This window comes from Cavia porcellus, unplaced genomic scaffold (genome assembly GCF_034190915.1).
Source record: "Cavia porcellus strain 051 isolate PalLab524CR breed Dunkin Hartley unplaced genomic scaffold, mCavPor4.1 scaffold_12, whole genome shotgun sequence".
Taxonomy (NCBI): Eukaryota; Metazoa; Chordata; class Mammalia; order Rodentia; family Caviidae; genus Cavia; species Cavia porcellus.
The window spans coordinates 64,057,992-64,082,252 of record NW_026947495.1 but is presented as its reverse complement, the minus strand read 5'-3'; the positions used below and the strand labels follow the sequence as shown (position 1 = coordinate 64,082,252).

The 24,261-nt window shown below is 36.8% G+C and overlaps 1 long non-coding RNA gene across 1 annotated transcript; it reads left to right on the top strand.

The window, feature by feature from the left end:
* Window positions 1-6,305: 6,305 nt before the first annotated feature.
* On the top strand, window positions 6,306-17,493 carry LOC134478213 (uncharacterized). Its single transcript, XR_010050700.1, has 3 exons — window positions 6,306-6,367; window positions 15,110-15,235; window positions 17,181-17,493. It is a non-coding gene; the product is annotated as an uncharacterized LOC134478213 (long non-coding RNA).
* Window positions 17,494-24,261: the final 6,768 nt, after the last annotated feature.

Here is a 24,261-nt window from a genome sequence, read left to right as displayed (position 1 = left end):
AAAATCATGACCAGAACTGACTTTTCTAGTTTAGATTCTCCATGTCACTTCACCACCTGAATAGTTTTGCTGGGATGGCTGTTCCCAGCAGCGTATTTTGGAATATTGTGTATATTTCTGGAAAGTAAAGAGCTTTGTCATCCTCTGGCAGATTAACAGGCAGAAAATGATACCAAATTTCAAACTTCATATCAAATCAAAAGTCATAGGCTAATGGGAATATTTCTAGAGCTGTGAGAATACATGTTTCCAGGTAAAATATCTAGTTTTCCAAAAGTTTTGCTAGCAACCTTGCATTTAATTAGCAGAGGACAGGATAACAGGTGAAAAGCAAACATGACATTTACTGCAGTGATGTCATGGAGAGAGTAAGGTGGCTGAGCATTTCGGGGTTTACACAAGCATTTGTAGCCATGAACTAGAGCTTTATATTCATGCAGGAAGGAGAGAGCATCTGTTGCCTGTCCCAGCCACAACTGCAGGTATGATTAGCAACACTGTCATCTTGGTATCTCTGGGAGAGAAAAAAATATATATGGTCATCAATCAAGACTAGGGGTAAAGACCTTATAGGAGGTATTTACTTTCAAAGGATTCTCCAATTCATACCCAAGATGATCACCCTATAGATTTTTGACCAGCCTGGCCTATTCCTCAGGCTGAATCCTCAAAAGTAATAAAATTGAATTGCAATCAGTATTCTTTGATACTAGCCTGCCACCGACTGTTACCTTGAACTAGAGAGCAACTATTTATAAGATAGTTTAGAGACACAAATCCTGTAAATTACTCTGTTTGGCCTCAAAAGAATGTTTGACTTGAAGCATAGAAATGGCTGTAAATCTTCTAGGAATAATTTATAAGGCAACATAGTGAGCGGTGATCTTCAGGTTACAATGTGTAAAGAAAGGAGATTTGAAAGGAGAGTTTCCTACCCCCAGCCCCTGCCTGGGGTCAGTGACCTCTTCTAAGGCCCTGCACACAGGAAATTTAGTAATGGCACCTGGATGTCCAGAGAGAGAAGGGAAACAGCTGCCCTATGCATATGTACCCTTTCTGGGAGCAATTCTTTCCTCAGAGCTGGCCATTTTCTTTTGACAATGTAGCCTTGCTGGCCGCAAAGGATAATGAATCAGCCATCACCGAGTACCCAGAAGGTTCTGTCAATCAACAGTCAACAACCAACAACCTTTCACAAAGACATCCTAGAGAGACCTCTGTGTGTGTGTGTGTGTATTGTGTGCAAGTGCATGTGAATGTGTGTGTCAGACAGAGATACAGACAGAAAGATGAAGTGATACATTATACATTCTAGCTGGATATAGTAACTAATGCCTAATCATATACACATTTGGGTCAGTTGTTCATTAACATGTTATATTAGAGTAACTCATCTTAATTTTGTTAGCAAGTTTAAAGAGACTAGTGCATAAAAAAATAATATAGTAAAATAGAATAAAAAAGAAAAGGAAAGAAATGAGGAGAAATGAGTTATAATTTTGGCATCTCTATTTACTGGTTTAACAACTGTGTTTCATCAATTCATGTGAGAATGAAGAACACATCCTCTCACCTTCAGATTAAGCCCTAGTAATAGATTTGTGTATCAAAGTGCTTAAGAAGATACAGATATTTCAAAAAGAGCATGGTATCCATGTTATAGATTTAAAATCCTATCAAATATATTGTTTTTGAGCTAATGGGAACACATGAAAACATTCCAAACCAATTTCTTCTATTTTGTATCTCAGTAACTTAAAAATAGTTATATAAAAAGAACAAAATATAGAGAGGAAAACTTTTAAGTCACATTAGGCTAATTTCTTCATAAGTGTTTTAATTTTTGATTTCTGAAGCTCATGGGGGAACCAAATTTATCTATAATATTGCAAAAATAGATCTGTTGTTGAACTCTAACCAAAGATTATTTCATTTGACTTTGATTAACTCTAATGAGGTAATATCTAGATCATAAAATTTGTGTCAAGATTAAGTGAAATAGAGCCCTTTAAAGTAAAAAACTTTTGTTAAACAAGTAACGTGAGCTAAAGTATTCCTTCAGGGATTGTGGACCGTTGGTTGCAGGGCTATTATCCAAAACATCAGTTCTTTTTAAAATGCTGTCACTGCTTAGATATTTTTTATCGAGATGTGTTTGCAGTGTATAATGATCACATTCCTCACGGGAGGAGGTGCATGTACATAGCACATCTTAATGCTTTTTCGTTCCCTTCCTCTCCCTTCCCTTTCTCCTGCTCCATCTCTTAGGCCCCTTCCCCTTTGCAAAAGATCTGTCTCCCTATTAATCTACCTAAGACTTTTCGATTTATTTATATTTCAAGTTTCTCATTCAGGAGAATCTAGGTGCCTAGAAAAGATACGGAGAAGGGTTGAATCTGTAGAGACCTCGTATTTCACTGTTGACGGAGTCTCTAACATGTTGTCCTTGTTGCTGTCATCCCATCTCTCTTCGAAGTGGAGGACAGACGAGTGAATCTGCTTGAAGTGTGCCTGTGGCAGGGCATCTCCAGTGGCATATGCTGGTGTCATTGTCACCACTAGGCTTAGCTGTGCTGTTCTGAAAGTAAGAAGCACCTAACCTGTGGCATTTTCGTGGTGGGGAGGCAGGAGTGACACTGATGAACAGATTTTAACTATTTTCAATATAACAGTGATGTAATGTTTCTCAGTATCTGCGGCTCCTTGGGCCTAGTGTTAGCCAGGCAGTCCCTGGCCTCTGCGTGGTTGGGTGCTGTCTCCTTGGGCGAATCCTGGCAGCCGGTACTTTCCGTCACATGTGCCCACTTAGAGCTGAATAAGAAACCAGTGTCCAGTGTCTCTCAGCCACTGCCCCGTCCCAATTGCAATGCTCAGTTTTCCTTCAGCCTCTGGCACGTAGCCGCCTCCCTCCTCTCAGGAGCTCTCTCCCCACCTAGGCCTCACTGACGCTTCTTCTGGCTCTTCCTCTTCTTTTCTGACTCCTACTTACTCTTCACCATCCTTGAGATCTTCCCTTTCCCAGGAATCAATCTCTGGTCTCGTTCCCACTCTGTACCCCTGTGCTGCGGATCACACCCCTCCCATCGCCTCCCTCTCCAAGCAACACCTCCCACTCCTACAGGCCCTTCTTTCTACCAGTCTGCTTGTTGTTAGATTCTGAGACATCCAAATATGGTTTAAAAGGAGATTACTCAAGACCACTTCTGGGGCTTTCATCTGGACTGTTGGTGTCTGTGCTGGAGGAGAGTGGATGTCGGTATAGGAGACGGGGGAAGCGGCAGAGCTCACAGGCCATGTCAAGGCTGGTGGGAGTTTAGAAGTATGAATTGTCAGCAGTTGTCATTATAGAAATATAAAGGCTCTTTAAAGTAATAATATCTGAAAGTATTTTTAAGTGATCTTTTAAAGTAGATGATCTTATCACTTTCTATGAGCAAGAGAATACCTGGATGCCAACGCATGTATAAAAATATGTTCGACATCATCAATCATTGGTCAATACAAATTAAAACTGCATTTTCTAGATAGTTACTATCAAAAAGAGGAAAGATAAGACTATCTGTGAAAATATGGAGAAATTCTGAACACTATTGATGGGAATGTACAGCCAATTTAGAGTCAGTGTGGAAGGTTAAAGATGGAACTACCATGTGATTTAGTAGTCCCTTTGGGTATATATCAAAAGGAAATGAAATCAGTATGTCAAAGAGATCTCCACACTCCCACGTCTATTACAGCATTATTCACAACTGCCAAGGTATGGAAACATAGTCAGGGTGCTTCAACAGATGATGATTAAAGAAAATGCAACTTGTATACACAATGGAATGTTTTTCAGCCTTAAAAAAAGAAGGAAATCCTGTTCTTTGTGATGACGTGGATGAACCTGGAGAAGAGAGGTTGTCACCTACACATGGAATCTTAAAAGGCTCATCACATGGAATAGAAGAGTAGAATGGTACTTACCAGGGCTAGAGACAACAGAGGGTAATATGCTGGCCAAAAGATATGAAATTTCAATTATACAGGAATAAATTCAGGAGATCTATTACACAACATGGTGTGCATAGTTAATAACAATGTATCATATGCAAGAAAACTGCTAAATAAATGTTTGGAGGGTGTGAGCTCCCTATATGGGCACAGCGCAGAGAGCAGGTTTAGGGAAGGAGCAACTCTCCACGCAGCTGGGGTGCTGTCCTCCCGTGTGAACATGCCACGTCCTGCTCCCCAGAGGGCTGCCCACACAGGTTCTTGGTGCCTCACACAGACAGCTGACAACAGGTCACTTTCCTATTGCATTGTAGGGTGTCAAGTCACAGAGCATTGATTTCTATAGAAAGGCTGGCAACTATCAGAACAAGGAATGAAAACATGCAGTTCCCCTGCCTGCTCTTTCCAGTTCCCACCGCACCGTGCAGGCATCTTTAGACTCTTTGCAGAACTAGCGAGGCGGACAGCAGACTCCCAGGAGAGGGAAGACGACGAGCTCAACCCAGGCCAGTGTGCTCTGTGTTTGGAAAGGAGCTGCTGCGATATCCATGTAGCCACTGACGGCTCACCCTGCAGGGTGAGGCAGGCAGCTCCCAGACAAGACAGCAAGCATTTCAAAGGCAATTAAAAATATAGACAATATCATTTCCACCACTGGTGCCCAACACCATCATTAAAGGAGTATGTGTCTTAAGTCATCTTTCCAAGTAGTGGCAATGGAGAATGCTCTCTAAATGTTTCTCAGAGTGGACAGACCCATGAATCTAGGTCAAAACTATCTGTGTGACTTTGGGTGACTAGTCTGCCATTAATGACTCTAAGGCAAACACCTGAGTTTAGTTTGCAATCCTGTCTGTCAGCTTGGGGACAGCAGTGCCTGTGTGTAGGCAGGTAAAGAGGGCAGAGGAGATAATTTAGTTAGAGATTGAATTCAGAATTTCACTGGGAGCTTTTTAGCCTTTGCCTCCAGTTAGTAGAAGCCAGTCAAAGGCTTCGCTGGGTGGTTGAACGGGATGCTTGCTGGTGGTATATTTCAGAGCTTTGTAATTATTCTTGCTTCTATTGCATGGCAATAAATTGATAATATATAGATTCCCATACGATGACTTCAGAGTGGGAAGCAATTTTTTACAGATCGAGCTTTTTAATACCCAGTTTTGCTTTGTGTATTGGTGTTTTTGAAGTATAGCTTGTAATCAAAATCATATAATAATTTATCACGTATGAAACTACCTGGAATTAAAGAATGACTGGATAATTTAAGTCTGAAAAATTCTCACTGCTTGGCCATAAGGATAAGATGTTCTTTTGATATCAACATTTCATGTGGTGTTTCTTTGGAAATAGCCAGGTAATCATGGTGGTGCAAAATGAACCTTCTCAGGCCCTTTGTCATCTCTGTGATCAGCTGTAAAATAAGGAAGAAACAGAGCAAAAGAAATGTGTGATATCAGATGAAGCCAATTTTAGTTTTGGATGCTCAGGATAATGAAAAGAACATCACAGGAAAAGCAAAAAAGGAGACTTTTTCTGAGATCTGCTGAGCTAGCTTGGTGCTGGTTCTGGTATTTCTAATTCAGTGAGTTAGCTTCGCTGTTACCTCAATCTTTAAGGCTTCATTTGCTGGACTGGCTCTGATCTAATATTTATGCAGAAGGCTGGGAGCTAATGTTCACTATTGGCACTTCAACAATATTTATAGATACTGAAAAATTTATAGATGATAAGCAGTATTCTAGTATTTTCCATGTATCGACTCCATCGTCAAAACAACCTTACATAGTAGGCATTATTGTCATTCCCATCTTTCAGTGAAGACACCACTGAGAGACTCAGTGATTGAGGTTGATTGAGGTTGCACTGGAGAGAAGAGCTGGGACCAGCATTCCAGTTCTGAGCTCTGACTTCAGAGCTGGCGTACTTCACCACCACGGTCAACTCCTAGGGACCACTGTGACTTGGGAAACGTTGATTAACCTTAATGTCCCATTCTTTTGTTTTTGAAAGGTTATACCAGCACTTCCTGCCTTCCTGGCTCAGAGTGATGTTATGAGATTAATGGCAGCCTGTGTCCATTTTGGTCTCACGGGTCTTCCCTTTCATGCACCATGCTCCTTTTGAAGTCAATAAAAGGCTGTGTGTGTGTGTGTGTGTGTGTGTGTGTGTGTGTGTGTGTGTGTGTGTATGTAGGGCAGCTGGGTTCCTGGCGGGCAAGGAAATACATAGATAATAAGAGAACATGTATAAATCACTTTTTAAAAAAATAATCTATATAAACATCAACTAGCATGAAATGTTTTGTATTGTGTTTGCAGATAACATTTTCTCATAAGTGAGAGTCTCATTTGGAAGTCACATGCCATGGAAAATACCTGTAAGTAATAATTTTGTATCTCTAGTGTTGGCTTCTCAGGTAACCCACAAGTTCTCAAGGAAGAACCTAGATCCGATCCCTCTTTATTTTAAAAGTGTTTTTATTGTCTCCTTCCCATTCTCCTCTTGTATCTGCCTTGGTACTTAGTTCATAGTAGATGCTCAATAAAGCTTTGCTGAGAATGAAAGCTGGGAGACTTAGGTTTTATGTACCTGTTTCTCAGATAGCTTCATGCATAATAAGGGAAGCTACCTGAAAGGATAAGAACTTTTAGGGAAGAATTTTGACAAGAATATTTAAAAAGGTTTTAGTAAGACAAAGAGCATGTGAAGAATTGAGGGCAGAGTTTGGGAAGGGGCGTTCCTTGACCGTGAGAACTCTGAAGTTGTCATCCAGTGGCAAGGCTGCCATATGTCTTTGCAGATTTTGAGTTAAATCCAGTTCTACCTGAACGAATGGGGCTGATAGAGGAGAAGGAGGATACTGGTCCCCCTCTAGGCTCAGATTTTATGTCAAAAGCACAGCAGGAGCAAGGAAAAACCAGTACAAAAACCAGTACAGAGTACAAAAGAAGCTGTTAGCACATTTTTAAGATGGATATGGTGGACTTGGTCTGTGCCACAGGACGTGGTCAGTAATGAAGTTCTTCACCTCGTTACACTTGGTTAACCACAGTGTTGTTGTCTCCTAAGAGTCTCACAGTAGGTCTGTTTTTTCCGATATCAGCCTGCTCAGCATGTTCATATATTGGAACAGTTGTTGGATGAAGCCAGCTTTCTTACCATTTTTATACATTCATTTTAACATTTATCAAATCAGGGTGTGCAAAAATGTACTTAGAAGCCAGTAACTGCTTTCTCCCATGAATTGAGACTTCTGACTTTGGCAAATTTCATCATTTCTGAGCTAATTTGGGCCTTTGGTTTACTTTCTTTTTTTTTAAAGGAGGACAAAATAGTCATATAAATTTCAATTTCAAATGACAGAGATTGGTGACTTTCATTTTCCAGTCAATTCGTAATCAATATAGTTTGTGGCTGTTATGTAAAATTATCATGCTACAATTAAATTATGAGTTAAAAGAGGAATTTAAGGTATTCTAGAACACAAGTTTGACCAATTTCTTGTTAATTGGACAAAGGGATTATACATTAATTTTAGAAAACATACAAATAGGATTTAAAAATTCATGAATCTTCTTATAAGGCAGAAAAACATTTGGCAAAAATCAGTCTTCAATCTCAACAAAATCTCTTAAGGTACAATGACAATCATATAAATTTAAAGTAAATAAATTTAAAGCTTCTTAACTTTAGAGTCTTCCCACGTTGCCCAGGCTGGGCTTGACCTTGTGATTTTCCTGCCTCAGTCTCCCAGCATGCTGAGATTACAGATGTGCATCACCATATCTGCTTTAAATAAGAAAAAGTACTGTATCTATCTGAAGATAGAGACTAGAGAAATCTACATTAAATGAAGGCATGTATGTCTGTTTTTATCATTATCCATTCTGCTTTGGCAAACCTAGCCAAATGTAATCGAACAGGAAAGGATATAAAAGATAAAGCAGTGGAAACAAAATAAAAAATTTTTCTTTGCAGATAAGAATAAAATAAAAGACTGGTAGAATCACTAATAGAACCAGAAAAATGGGTAACTTTAAGTTTATAACCAAAATTTTAAAAATTGCCTTCTTTTTCAACATATTTTAAACTAATGTTTTCTGATTAAATGGAATGAAAAATTTTATTAACAATAACAGCAAAATAGAATATTTGTAGAAATAATAAGAAAAGTACAAGACCTAAAGTAAAAGAAATATATAAAATTTAACATAGTAAATAAAAGAGGGCTTGAATAAAGGAATACATAAGAATTTAGATACAGATACAAAATACTACATTCTTGGATTGGAAGATTTAAAATCCCGAGGAAGTAAAAAAAAAAAAAATCTAATGCAAAGACAATCAAAATTCTAATGAATTGTTTTGGAAATCTGAAAAATGATTATGTAATTCATCTGGAATAATACAAATAGTCTGGAAAGAATTTAAAGGTATAGTGCTCTGGAGATAAAAATGTAAAAAAAAATTTTAGAGTCACTAGTTATGATAGTGTGATACTGGCCATAAAAAATATAAATGAATCACTGGAAAAAAATAGAAACTCACAGAACAAATTCAGGTATTCACCAGAACTTATACATCCTGAATGGAAAATGGAAGGATGGTTTATCCAAAATACAAGTGATGATAGGGTGACATTCAGGAAGGAAGTTTAGATCCTTATCTCACTTTACCTAGAAAACATTTTCAGAAGAATAAAAGATGTCAATAATTTGAAAGTAGAAGTTATTTGAAAGTAGAAGAAAATATACATATTTTATAATCTTCTAATGGGGGAAGTTTTCCTTAAATAATATCAAAAGTTTAAAGCAAAGTTTTGATAGATGTGTCTATGTAAGAATGTAGGCTTTCGTATAAAAAATATGCCAGGTTTCATGAAAGTTCGCCTACCACCCAGCTCATAAAGACCTGCTGGTAAAGTTTTCAGAAATATTTCAAGTTGTTGTTAAACAGAGCTATCATTAAAAATTATGTATGTTTTAAATTTAATAAATTAGACTAAGAACAAACATAGTAAATCTATAAAATGGCTTATCTCTTCCTAATTATTTCACTGTACTTGTCTATGCTTGAGTTTGTGTGTCCAAATGACGGACAGTTAATACAACCAAATTACAAGAAGGACGGCCACTGTAACCAGGGCCCTCTTTAATTGTTCTGGAACTTTCTTCTAGGTAAAGTGAGGTGAGGATCTAGACTTCCTCCTTGAATGCTACCCTATCGTCACTTTCTCTCGGCCCCTTCCCTTTCTATTCTCATCCTGCCCTACTTCTTCCTTCACATGGGCATTGTCCTTTCGGGCTACAGACCAGTTCATTGACATGGTTAACACAAAACAGCCACCAGCCACCAGACTCCCATCTTTGATTTTATTGTGAAGGAAGCACCCAGGCACTAAGATGTGCTCTGTTATCTCAAAGTATAAATAAAGTATAACTTGCCCAGACCTGTGGGTCAAGGACCTTCCCTGGACCATTCCACATGGCCACCCAGCTATGTGGCCACAGGGATTTGCTGCAGAGTTGGCCCAGAACTGGTTCAGGGCGTGGTCCTGTACCTGTGCCGAGTGGTCTTTTGGAACATGGCCACAGCTTGTGAAGCACATATTTCAAGGAGCATTTCCCAGAGAAGTATGTTGCTCACAGCAGGCGAAAGAATAGACTGTGAGTGGCTACACTCAGCTTTACCCAAATTCTAGAAAAAGCCTTCCATGAAGTACAGAAGTTAAGAACCACAAGATATAGATCATGCTTAAGCCTAAATAAAAGCCTATGTTATTTTAAAAGTGACCCTGAAGAGCTGATGATACAGAGAAGCTTCATCTCCTCTTCTAAACTGATCTCCTTGATTAGTCTTCATTCCCATTGTCAATTGATTCATAATCTCTGAAAGTCTTTTTTTTTTTTAAATACTAACATATAAATGTAATACCATAGAAACCACAAAGAAAAACATTTCCATTTTATTGTTTGGTCTCCCATGCACCTATTACAGACTTGAATTTACTGAACATTTATTGATCAGTTACTAGGTGCTTTAGCATGATTACCCTTGATCCCTCCCAAAAGATAGGAAGTAAATGATTTCTGCAGAACCCTCACCTCCTAGGGGACTGAAAGTGTTCTCCTAGGTCTGTCTCAGGGTCTTGTCTCAGGGCAGAGATCTGTTGGCCATTATGAGGTGAGGGAAAAGCAGCTTCTTCCAACTTTAGAATCCTTATGAACCTATAGGGCTGATGAGTTCTCAAAGCCACTTCCCTGTCCCCTGTGAAATGTCATGAATCCAGCCATAATATTAAACCCTAGCATAAAGACCAAGGACCTGAATGAAACCTTATGGCATCTAAAGAAATCTTTGCAGTGATCCTAAGGGGAATCAATGTCTCTGTTTTCTTTTTCTAGCTTTGTGCTGGAGTGATTACGATGTTTTCTAAGAGGAGCAATTCATACTTTTTCCGGTCTTTTTGTTCTATTTATGAATAAAAATCTATATACAAGGAAACATTCTGAAGTTGTCTCTTAACACTTACAAAATGACCTTTCCATTCAGGCCATGACCAGATGTTTGTAGGACGAAGTTGAAGTCTGTGTCTTATTATAATCCAAGAGCACCTCATACAGTGGCATTTATTATGCATCATCTCTGTGTATTGGTTTGGGGAAGAAATGTTTAAAACTAGCTGCTGAGTGAAGCATGTCATCCAGTTATGGAAGGAGTTAGAGGACTGTGCATATGCGTATTTGGGAAACTGAATACTCAAGGCGGAGAAACTCTAATTTTATGGGAACTTCAGCAGCCTGGCAATTTTGGCAAGTCTGTGCCAGGCTGACATGCTCAATCCAAAGTTTATGAACCACTGCAGCAAGGAAATATTGGAGCTTCTTCCTCTGACTTTGAAAACAGAGACTGCTCCAGGCCAGAGATGTCAGTGTATATAGTTAACTGTTATGGATCTTACAATAAAAATTTGTTGAAGGTCATTAAACACTCATCTCTCTATGTTTATTACTTTAGTCTTTTATTTGTTGGTAGACATGGATCGTTTGATGTCAATTACCACCACACTTGGCATTTTATGCAGTAAAGGTCCTTATGGTTCTTGATAGGTAAATAAACAAGCTAGTGAAAAGCTACAGTGCTAGTGGGTCCCACGTTTCTGTTCACTTAGCAGCCTGAAGCGGCTGGGCTGTGCGTGAGCGAGGGCTGATGGGATCCATAGCCCTGACCTGCTTTTCCAGATAGCCACATGCATTACTTCCAAACGTGCATTCTCCTTGGCTATGCTAGGAACATAGAGGGAAGTTATTTCCTTTCCCTTTCTTTCTAAAAACAAAGCACTTGTTTATATAGAGTGCCTTGTTTCCTTCTGCATCAAGAGAGAAATGTATCCTTTTGTTCAGAGTAAAAATTGCATTTTAAGCACCTTAGAATTGAGGCTGAGCATTTTATTTTTGGATGGGGTAAAGATAAACTCAGACTTTTATAGGTAAATGGATGCAATTCAAGACTGTACTCATAAGTAAAATAAATCAGAGCTACACGTGTAAACATGTTGTCTCACTAGTGTGAGAATCTGAAAGAGTAAACAAGATCCAAAATGTATAATAGATATTGTAAATAGGGAAGAAACTCTTCAAAAGAGAAAAGAACTGTGATGAGTGAAAGGGAAAAGAAAGGGAGGGGAAAGTGGAAAATGCATATATCTATATCTACATCTATCTATATCTATCTATATCTATCTATCTATCTATCTATCTATCTATCTATCTATCTATCTATGTATCTAATCTGTCTATCTATCTATATCGCCAAGATAGTTAAGATAGTTACATGCTGGTTTCTCTTGATTCATTGAGAGGAAAGTTTTGTACTAGTATTTTTGTATTTTTTTTCTTTTGGTCAACATTTCATGCCTGTGTCTTGCACTCTGAACAACTACTGTGAATGTAACAATATACAATGTATTGATTATTGTTACTCTTCTAATAGCCTGTTTTGAAACTCTATTTTATTGTTATTTTTTATTTTTTTTAAACAAAACAAAACAAAAAAACCAAAACAGAGTGACCTGCTTGTGTTGAGCCCTTTTGAGGATATTTTTGGTTAGCTTTGCCCTATCTACATACGTACATGATTAGATGTTTTCTCATCACAAATGTGTAAATGTAAAATAATATAGGTTTATTAGTTGTTTTCTTGGAGTATATATCATGTAACATGATATATACTTCAAGGACAACCCTGTGCGTTAGGGATTTATGCAATCTCTATTGTCAGATGAGGAAGCCAACGTAACCATCTGCTCAAAGGCACACAGCTAATTAGAAGCAGAGCTGGGATTCTAAATCAGATCCATCCACAACCACTTGCCAGCTCCAGCTCCAGCTTCTGAGCAGTCCACACTCTGGGCTTGATGAACCCATTGCTTGAGGACAACATTAAATGAATATGCTATTCATGCAATTTTCAAATCACAATTAATGCTGAAATGATACCTGTGATAATTTACTCTTGATTTAATATTTATAAAATTCTGCAGAATCTCATAGCATTTTGGGATCATCATCGTAAAACATTAATTATTCTTATCTTGTTGGTAAGGATGCTGGTAAAAAATTTTTTGTTTTCAAAGCATCCAGATGAACCTTAGCAGATAGTGCAGAGGATAGAGATATTTTTGTTCTTACTTTCTTCTAATGCTTTTTTCTAAGGCTGTCTCTGAATTCCAGTTGAGTAATTAAAAGAAAATGTAACGAGCGTAATCCTGTAGGCTGCTCACATGAAAGCAATCATTTATTTTGCCTATTTTCCTTGTGTTAGTTTTTTTGGAACTCTATTTAACAGTGATATTTGTTCTTAGTATACTTGGTCATGTAATGGTTATCATTGTATAGTATCATTGTAAAATTTTTAAAAAAGAAAAATAGGCCAGGAGCCAAATGTACTTATTCTCAGTAGATGTATTTGAAAAGCTAATAATTATCTATGCTTTCAAATATATAATTTTGAAATTAAATCTTTTTTTCAAAACGTAAGTATTCTCTTGAATGAAAATAATTACTTCTAACTGAAACAAACAAAAAACCACCCCCAAAATAAAACAAATTCTACCCCTAGTCCCATATCTGAGCCTGTGATAAAGCTTAAGAATTTTAGGTCTCTATCCAGGAACACTCAAATAAATATTTGGTGACTTCCTCTTTAAAATTGATTGCAGCTTCAAGAAAGCCAAATGATGAGGCAAACCATGTGTGTGCCTGTGTCTTTAGACCTGGATTCTCTCTCCTGATGTCGGCTGCCGTTTTTTCTGTCAGTGTGTTCCTATTATCCTTCTCCTTAGCACTCAGGTTACTTAGAGTAGATTGGATTCATGGTGTTATAAGGGACTCAGTAACATTACTGACTTTCATTGACAGGCACATTTGGCATATTTATTAGAACTTGGCCATTTCATGAAAATATTTCTCTTCTAATGTTATGTACAAAATGTTGTCAACAGGTGATGAATTAATCATCATTTAAATCCCTTTTGTGCATTTAAGCATAGCAGCATGTCTAATGCATTTCTAGTTGAAGTGTGTAAATTTTTAAATGCAATATTCCATTACTCAATGTAATTCTCTTAACTTTTTATGTATGTAAAAAGCTCACATTCATATTACCTAATTCTTTTCTTTCCAAAAATGGGAAATGAGAATCTAATTTAATATTTCCTTAACAGTCCATGATTGACTAAAGCCAAAGCTCTTTAATAATGCGCTATGGTTGATATTACAACATCATTCTAATAGTGAGCTAAGAAATTATTTAAAATATTAATTGTTACATAACAGAATATGTTTCTGCATCTGCATATAAGTCTATTATCTATCTTTATCATTCTCTGGACAAGTCAAATTTCGTTTAACTTTTTAATAAAATTGGCATGATACTTTAATTCTGTAATTATATAATGATAACAAAGGATGTAAAGTGGATAATGACAAATTCCAACTATAATGTATGTTTTTGTGGCACCATGCATCTCCAGTGGTGTTTTCGATTTTAATTAACATTCTTGGAAAATGCCATATCACTTGTTTTCCTTCTGGAAACCTGGACCTTTATTTAAAGAATTTAGGTCCCAGTTGTGTTTTTACGACTTTAGAATGGGTGACTTTGGAATGCCAATTATTCATTTAAGGCTGATTTTTCTGTCTTAGAAGAGTTTATACATATAGCCAACTCTTGTTTCTCACCTTTTGCAAGAGTGTTTTATATCTTACAAAGAATATTTAAATGGAACATGTTAATAGAATTTATCTAAATATGTCATTCTTTAGAAAGGTCTTCATTTCTTCAAATAGAAGGGGCTACTTTTTTATCTTTACTTTTGTGAAATGAAGATTTTACTGACAAAAATGCTGCTGAAAACATTATATGAAAAGAATAATCTGGTTCAAAATGAAAGCCACTTTCTCTAACCTAACCACATCAAAGTGCAACCAAAGAATTTGAAAAGTCTTTTGGAAGTGTAATAGATTTGGACTTTGTACTGGGCATATAAGAATCAATCTTGCTTTTTAAATTGCTGATAAAAGTGTATAACCAATACTTTATATGCCCAGGGTGTTCTGTTTGATTAGTGAGATGCAACAATTGATATTTAAGAAAGCAAACAATCTGGAGTAAGATGATGGATAAGTGTACAGACATTAGAGCTGGGTTTGAATTCCTGCTTTGAGTAGGCACAAATGCCTGTAACTCTCTGTGAGGGTCATGAGAGCCTGGTATTAGTTAAAGCCCAACGCATGCAATTAATGACACAAGACTGTCTTTTGTAGTGATACCTGCTTACTACTGAGCTATCCGTTACTGAAGCATGAACTCAACTCCTTACACTGGGTCTCAGATGCCCATATAATATTTTCCTAATGAAAATATGTATTTTAGCATAATGGTAGCCAGATGTACATCTCAGTAGCTGCAGTGGGAGAATCCGTGTGTTCACCCACTTGGTGTGATGAATGGCAAGTGTCAGAGTGTAAATCAGTAAATTTTACCCATATTATGGACCACGTTAAAATTTTGTGTATTAATACTTTTTTGTTATGTTTTCTTTTGATTTTTCTTGTAGAATTAGCCAATTAAGTGCAGTGGCACATGAAAAATCCACTTTTACAACTTTGGGAGGAGGTTGAAAGTGAGTCATCAAGCTGGGTGTGAGTCATCAGGCTTGGGAGACTGAGGCAGGAGTATCATGGTGAGTTTGAGGCCAGCCTGGGTTACATAATGAGTTTAAGACCAACATTAATTACATGGTGAAACCCTGTCTCAAAAAAACCCGAACAACCACAACAACAAAAAAGAAAATGAATGATCAGATAACTTGGCTACCAATGATGACCTGGATCATGTAAGCCAAAGAAGTTAGCAATATAGAACAGGCATGGCAGATAGAGAAGTACACAATGAAGACCTTGACTCAGATGAGGAAGAAAACAGTAATATAAATAAATATTTGACTAGTTACAATGCTACAAAATGGTCACATATACCTAAACACTCCAAAGTTAGAACTAGGTCAGAACATAGGTCTAACATATAGGTTCTTTCCAAGGATGCAAATTGCTGGACAGAATACCAACACTGTGATTTACTATTGAAATTGTTTTCAATGAACAATATGCTACAAGATGTTAGAAAAACAACAATTTGGCTATTCTTCACTCATTTGTTGAAAGCTCTGTTTGAACTTTCATGCAATTTACACACTGTAGACTACTTGACAATTGATGAACAATTTGTATCATTTTGGGGTTTTTGATGCTTTCGGCAACAAACCCAGGAAATCTTCTAAATATGGTATAACAATATATGCCCTTGTAGATGCAAAGACATTTTATATTTTGAATTTAAAAATTTATTCTCAATCTCAGCCACCGAGTCCTTCTTCATATGACTTTGTGAATAGTATTTAAAAAAGCAGCCCAAGTGGGGCTGGGGATTTAGCTCAGTGGCATAAGTGCTTGCCTTGTAAGCAGGCAGTCATGAGTTCGATCCCTGGTACTGGTAAAAAAAAAAAAAGCACCCCAAGTGTCACATTTGACAATTGGTTCAGTAGTTACCCAATGATGTTACATTTGCTACAAGAATACCAATTGACCAGCACAGAAACTATATTGAAGAACAAAGCTGAGACTCTGGAAAAAGATGTAGGAAGTGCACAATACAGAAATGTATAGTACAAACTGTGGATTTCAGAAAGACATAACATTAGCCTCCTCTATGATGCAGAAAACCATAGCATTGATACTGTCAACATTACGTCATGATAAGATTGACAGTGAGACTATATGTGGTGGTTAATGCCTGTAATTCTAGCACTTGGGCGACTGAGGCAGGAGAAGCCTGTGAATTCAAAGTCAGCCTGTTCTACATAGTGAATTCAAGGTGAGACTGGATTATGTAACAAGACATAACAAGAATTTGACTCAAAATAAACAAACAGACAGAGAGACAAGCAAATATATAGTGAATCTTCCACACAAATGAAGCCACAAATTGTCACATTTTGCAACAATAAAAAGAGTGGATGCTGTTAATGCATTATGCAGCAATAGAGATTTCACTTGGAACACAAAGCATTGGCCAATGGCTGCATTTTACTGAACGCTAAACGTATCAGGCATAGCTGCATAGTTTATGAAGAATATAATAAGCACAAAAATAGCATGGGGAAATTTTCCTAGAGGTTTGGGACTGGAACTGATACATGATCAAATACAACAGAGGAAGAACAGTATGTATCTGCCCAAAGAAGTTCTCAAAAGAATTCTGGAGCAGATTAGTGAACAGACAGGTGCAACAGCACAAGAACCTCCCAAGAAAACAGGAAGACCAGCAAGACCATGCCAAATGTGTTCCACCAAGGAAGACAGGAAAACAAAACGTACCTGCTATCAGTGTAAGTTGTTATAGAACGTGCCGCGCTCATGTGTGAAAACTGTCTTAGGTCTGATAGTTGAAGTAAAGATTGTTTCTGTGGTAGAGTTTTATTTGTATTTTCATTGTTATTCACACAGAAGTTTATTTCTGCTGCTAGTTTTTACATTTAGTAAGCAAACAGTTGATATAGAAAATATTGATATTTTTACTAGACACTCTATATATTTGATATTTTATTGATATTTCATTTTCCTTCTAAGTGGACACTGTATAATGGTAAATAGGAAGTTTCTGACAAAAGAAGAAGACTCGGGAGGTGACAAGTATGACCTGCCAAACAGAAAAGGAAAGCCAGACACGTGCTGTCAGTGTGAGACTTGTTTATGGAACATGCTGTTGTCATGTGTGAAGAAGCATGCTGCCATGCTCTAGGTGAGATACCTAAAGCAAAGATTATTTCTGCAGTAGAATTTTATTTGTATTTTCATTGTGGTTCACACGGGAATTTATCTGTGGTGTTGCTTTTTAGATTGTGTAAGCAGGTAAACAGTTGATACTGAAAATGTTGATGCTTATTCTACACCCATTGCATATTAAAATTTTAATATTTTACATTGTTGCTATTTTATTTTCCCATTAAGTATACATTGTTTAATATAATAAAACTACAAAATTAAAAATCCATCGGTAGAAATACCTCTAAAAAATAAATATGAGCATTGTACACTCCCACAATGCACCTCTTCTAAAAATTTGCCACGATGTCCCCAGGGCAATGGTGATCTTTAACAGTACAGAAATTCCTCTTTGTGCTAAGGGTTATATTGGAAATTGAGCTTTAGGATGTATTGTCATCAACACAAAAGTTAAACAATCATGAACATTCATTGAAATGAATGTTTGCTCATTGAAGGGCACAGTGGAGTGTATGCATTATACACAGGGTGCCATGGTATTTGTTTTAGTTACTTTTCTCATTGCTGGAACAAAAGACTAGACACCAAATTTAAAGGAGGAAAGGTTTATTTAGCTCCTGTTTATAGGAGTTTCAGTCCATAATTAGCTGGTTCCCGGGCAGAGTGGCTTTGCAGAGGAGAACAGTTCATGGCGGGAACAAAACAGAAAAAGAAACAACAGAGGACAAGCTTCTCTCTGTCCCTTTTATCTTATCAGATTGCTGAGATTTGGGTGGTGCCAAACCAATCAGCAGACCAATTCAGTAATCACATACCCTTAATCCCAGCATTATACCCTCTAGAGTCAGTCATCTCTGAAAAAGCCTATGACTACATGAGACTTTGTAGGGGAATCTAGACACAAGCCATAACAGTATTCTATACATTTATTTAGGCGCATGAGATACACACAGTATGTATGTTATCTTTTGTCATCAAATAAGCTCTTTGTGCTAAGTAATACTAACCTGCTTTTACATGTAAGAAACCGAGGTTCAGAGACTTTTAGTACATAAAACACAGAAGAGCTAGAATTTGAAATGAATCGTACCTGAATAAAAAAAAACCTTTAATTTAATTACATAGTCACCACAGGGGAATAATTCCCCAAGCTCAGCTGTTGTGAAAAGGATGCCAACTTCCTCTGCTTTGGAGTCCTTAGATGGAATATACAGGCTGTTATATGGCATTGAGTCTTAGTACAGAGAACCACATTGCGTGTCAAAATTGTACTGCAGGAAAATCCAATACATAACCAAAAGACATGTAAAAGATGCTTTTTCTTAGGAATGTACTAAGTAGAAGGTCTAGATTCATTCCCACAATGCTACCACCCACCACTTACAATCTACTAGTGCTGTCCCATAACACTTAAACATGGCTAATAGAGAAATAATAAAAATTTCTTATTGTTAAAATGACAACCCTGGGATAGATGGATGAATTTGCAGCAAAAAGAATGGACATAACCTTGTCATGGCTGGAGGCAGACCAAGCAGGAATAAAGACTTCTCCTCTTCCATGTCTATCTTCATTAAGTTTACATATGCCTCCAGGTGGTGACACACAGGTGCTTTCTTCCCTTATCTTTGTTCAAGAAAACAAAAAAGAAAAAATGTGTCTCTGAAGACTCTTAGCTACTTTATTACGGAGAATCATGCATAACACATTGCTGTTGCCTGCAACTATTTGTTGCATGATGTACTGTTCACATGGATGCGACATTTCATGGCCAAAGCAAATGTAGTATGTAATTATGAACTACTGAAGTGCGAAATACATAATACCAGAAGCACCTCTCTTTTGCCTCCTTCTACTGCTTCCTGTGTATCTTCTCAGCTTTGTATCATCATTAGCAACTAATAACAGTAATAACATCTAACATTTGTTGCACACTTTAATGTTTGTTACCTCCTTTGCTCTCCACAAACTGCAGTTATTAAAATTATCAGCGCTTCTACTTTTTTAAATATATGATAAACTCTTGTTCCTATTAAGATGATTTAAACACACAATGCGCTGTCCCACTGTGTGCATTACAAAACCTGAATGGGATGCATGGAACAGTTACTCAAGGAATTTAACAAATAAATAGTAGTAGATGGAGAAAAAGAAAAATGTCACCAGACAAGCTACTGTTTCACTCACTGGCTTGGACTCAGTGTAGCCCCAAATCCAGAAATGGCTGTTATGGTACAAAGACAGCTTTAGGAGAAACCTTCTCCTCTTGGACTGAGAATCAGGGGAGGTATTCCTAACATTCAGAGATAATGGAGATCACTCTTTTTTCTTTTTAAAATCTTCTATTGTCTTACACCCTAGTCTTAATATAATTCTGTGGTAGTAGGGTGTGTATGACAGTCAAAATTTTTAGAGAGGTGAACTCTCCTCTGATCTGTAGAGCTGTGGTCTTAAAAAAAATGTGCCTAACAGAGAAAGCCTCTATAGATTAGAGTAACTAAAATTCCTAACTTTCTGGCAGGAGGACAGAACTATTTTCTAGGAGTTCCCAGTACCAGAAACTACTTGAAAGATTATGTAGAGGAAGGAGCTTTGGAAAATGGTTCTTGTGAAACAATTTATCAATGCCAGTGCTCACCTGTGATTTGTGTTTATATGGCTTTGCTTCCAAGTATTATACAGAATATTTAGAGAAATAATGTAGCAGGTAGGCTAATAATGTAGCCCAGATGCCAGGATGGCCATTAGATAGCACCATGCAGTACAAATGGAAATAGTATTGTAAAGGCTTGGAATGCTGAACTAAGATCAAAACTGTACCCTACAAGAACTAATTTGGAACTTGCTGCCTAAATTTAACTGGGTTGATTTGCATGATGAAACAAAATACCAGTATTCCTCATAGGGTTTATTAAAGTCCTAGAGTTTCATAATAAAATAATATTTAAAATGTCCAGATATGATTTAAAATTATTTAGCATTCAAAGTTGAGAAGGGTGAGCTCCTCTGGGAAAAACAAAGGATGCCAACTCAAAGATGACACTGATAGGCCAGTAATATGACAAAAGCTTCAAAACAGCTCCTATAAAGGTCCTTTAAGAAGTAATCTCAAACACTCTTGAAATGAGATATAATGTTTGAAAACAGACAGTAATAACAAAGATTATAACAGAAGGTTATAACAAAGAAATAGAAGGTATAAAGAAATATCAAGAGGACATTTTAGAATGGAAAAATATAATAACTGAAATAAAAACTCACTAAATGGGCTTAATAGCAGAATGGGGAGAATAGAATAGGAATTCAGTGAACTTGAAAGATAGATCAGTAGAATTTATCCAACCTAATCAATAGGAGGGAGAAAGAATTTTTAAAAATGAGTAGAGTGTCTCCCACTTTCACCTCAATATTTTTTGTCCTTTTGAGACAAAAGTCTCACTATGCAACTCAGGCCGGTCTCTAACTCACAATGATCCTCTTTGTCTCAGCCTCCTGAGTGGGATTACCGGTAGGTGCCACCATGGCAAGCTAAAAGTTAGCTTTATGGTAGCTGGTAGTTTTGTTTTGTTTTGTTTTTTGTAACAGGAATCAAACTCACAACCTCACACTTACTGGGCAGGCACACTATGCTGCTGAGCTATGTACCTGGTTCCACCTCAATATTTTAAGAGCTTAGAAATCACAAGCTTCTCTTCTTATAACAAGAAAAAGCTGACTAACTGAAAGTTAATGATTTTCTTGGTCCCAATAGAGAACTAAGTTCACAGAGTAAACATTTCTCTAAAATTTGGAGAGACAGGAAGGTACAGCTGGAAAGAAATGGTTTGCATGGAGCAGGAAACCAGTCATAAAATGGTGGGAACACTTAAATGGTAATTTTGAACTCCTAGAAATGCTAGAAGTTAACCGTGAATGAGTGTGGCAGTGAGAAACTTCTCGTAGCTACAGTGTTTCATGGGCTTTATTTACCTCTAGACCTCTACCAGTTGCTCACAGCAAAGACCTGAAAAGATTCCCCTTATACTTTTTGCAGGTGGAGGGAAAAGGAATCACTGTAATATACACCCAGAGTCTTCTCCATACTAAAGGATTCTCTCTAGGGAAAGGACTTTGCCAAGCTCTTATTCCAGGTTTAGAAAAGGAATTTATCTTACTCTTACCTCATTTAGCTCTCCTTTTTCATGCAGGAGGAAAAATTATAGTTGCTAGGGGTCAAGGCTGCAAAGAAATAAAATGAGAATATTGTATCCAGGGAAAGGAATAGAGGATAGATTAGAAAAAAAGGTTTCCCACTGGAGAAGTACTTGTGAATATAACAGGCACAGGGACAGCACACAGGTCTATAAATGATGTAAACCTAACTGAACTAGAGGATTATAGAATGCATTTCTTCTTTATAGCTTACCAAGATACTAGTATAATAATAATGGATTATAGTTGAAAGATCTGTACAATCTTAGTGGGAATACTTAAAGGAGTACAATTTCAAGAGGTGACCAAATAATGACACTACAGGAATTTGAAGGCTCTGGCATCTACAGGTATAGCAAATATTAAACATAGCTCACTCCTACCCAATTGAACATAAATGATTGCATTAAAGTCTTACGTATCTCACCACAGTGTCTGTTTTCAATGAAAAATTACAAGGCATGATAAAGGCAAGGAAAGCCAATCTAAAGAGTTAGAGCTATCATCAGGACAAGTGTTAGACGTGACATAGATATTGAAATGACCAGAAATGGAATTTAATTGTGAGTAAAATAGTAAGGACTCAAGTGAGAAAGTAGATGACACAAAAGAACAAGTAGATAATTTAAGCAGACAAGTAAATTCTAAGATAGAATGAAATGAAGATACTATAAATCAAAGCCACTATAGTAGGAGAAAGTCTCATATGAGGTCATCACTACTCGACACAGCTAAAAACAGAATCAGTAAACGTAAAAGTAGAGCACTAGAAGCTTCCCAAAATGAATTGTAAGGAGAAAAAGAATGAAATATAAACATTGAAGAGAAAAAACAGTCAATATTTGTGAGACAATACCAAAAGGTGTAACAACATGTATGTAGTAACCTGGAGTGAAAGGAAATAGTGAACAGAGCAGAGTAAATCTCGGAAATAATATTGGCTAAGAATTTTCCAAAAGTGATAATAACACCAAAGCACAGATAAAAGGAGCTTAGAGAACATCAAGCAATATGACCCCCAGAATCTACCCCAGAACCAAGGCACATCATATTTATACTGAGGGAAATCAAAGACAGAGAGAAAATCTTAAAAGAAGACAGAGAGCTGAAAATATTGCCTCATCTAAGGATGAACAAGAATAAGAATCACAGTAGACTTCCTATCAGAAATCATGCTTGCAATAACAGAGTGGAGTAAAGCATTAAAAAAAACACCCCAGCCCAGAATTTTATATCCAGCAAGGGTATCCATCAATGTGAATGAAAAAAGAGACTTTGTCAGACAAACAAAACTGAAAAAATTAGCACCAGTAGGAGAATATGTGCTGGAAAACAGTTATGTAAGTTCCTCAGACCAAGGGAAGATGGTAAAGGTCAAAAATTCAGAGAGAGAGAGAGAGAGAGAGAGAGAGAGAGAGAGAGAGAGAGAGAGAGAGAGAGAGGATTAAAAAGACAAGGAAATCTTCCTTATTTTTAATTGACTTAGAAGATAGCTGTTTAAATAAATAGTAACAATTGGAAATTATAAGATATATGCACTATACATGAAGTACTGAGGGGTTATTGGGAGGTACACTTATAGTTAGAATTTGTATTATAAACTCCGGGTAAATGACAAATTTCTCTTGACATGCTCAGATGAGGTAAAGTGAAATCATAAAAGGCCCAGTTAAAATCAGTTAAGGTGGAAAGATTGGGGAAAAGAAACAAAGAAATGCAATAAACAAAAAAAGTTCAAAAATGGCTGCTATTAACATAACTAGATAAATAATATTATTTGTGTTATCAGCAAACAAGAGAAAAAGTGTGTTGTTAAAAAATTATTTGTTGAAATAATGGCTTGAAAACTCATAAATCTGGTAAAAGACAAAACCCATTGCTAAGCCCAGCAAATGCCAAACAGGATAAATCCAAAGAAATTGCTATTTATATCATAAATAGTTTAAAACTAAACATGAAGAGAAAAAAATTTTTAAAAAACAGAAAAATAACAGATTACTTACAGGAAACAATAATTAAGTGATTGTGCATATTTCTTATCAGAAATACTTAAGGCCAATTGCTAAGAGAACCAATGGAGAAAGAACAGTTTCTTCAATAAATGTGGGGAAACTGGATATCCACATAGAAGGACAAAACAGGATCCTCATCTCACACTGTGTACAAAAATTCACTCAATTAAAAAATGAGATCTGCTGCTGTAAGACTATTAAAAGAGAACATAGAGAAAAAGTTTGACATTGGCCTGTGTAAAGGTTTCTTGGAAATAACCCCAGAAGCATAGCCACCAGAAGAAAAAATAAGCAAGTGGGATTACAGCAAACTAAAAAGTTCTGCACAGCAAAAGAAACAATTTACAGAATGAAAAGAATCTATTGAATAGGACAAAATATTTGCAAATATGTATTTGGTAAGAAATATATACTTGATATATAAAGAATTCAAATAACTTGATAGGAGGAAACAAACCAAATTAAGAATGTTCACATCTAACTAGAAATTTCAAAGGAAAATATATAAATGATCAATAGGTATATGAAAAATACACGTTGAAGATATATAATGATGTTGATTGATGTTCAACATCATTAATTACCAGATGTTATGGTCTGTGTCTAGGTGGCCCCCCCAAGCCTCATGCAATCATGGATGCTGCTGAATCTAGCATTTGTGATTGGTTTGTTGTCTAACTCTGGGATTGGTGATGTGATAGATGCACCCCCGCATGGCAGAG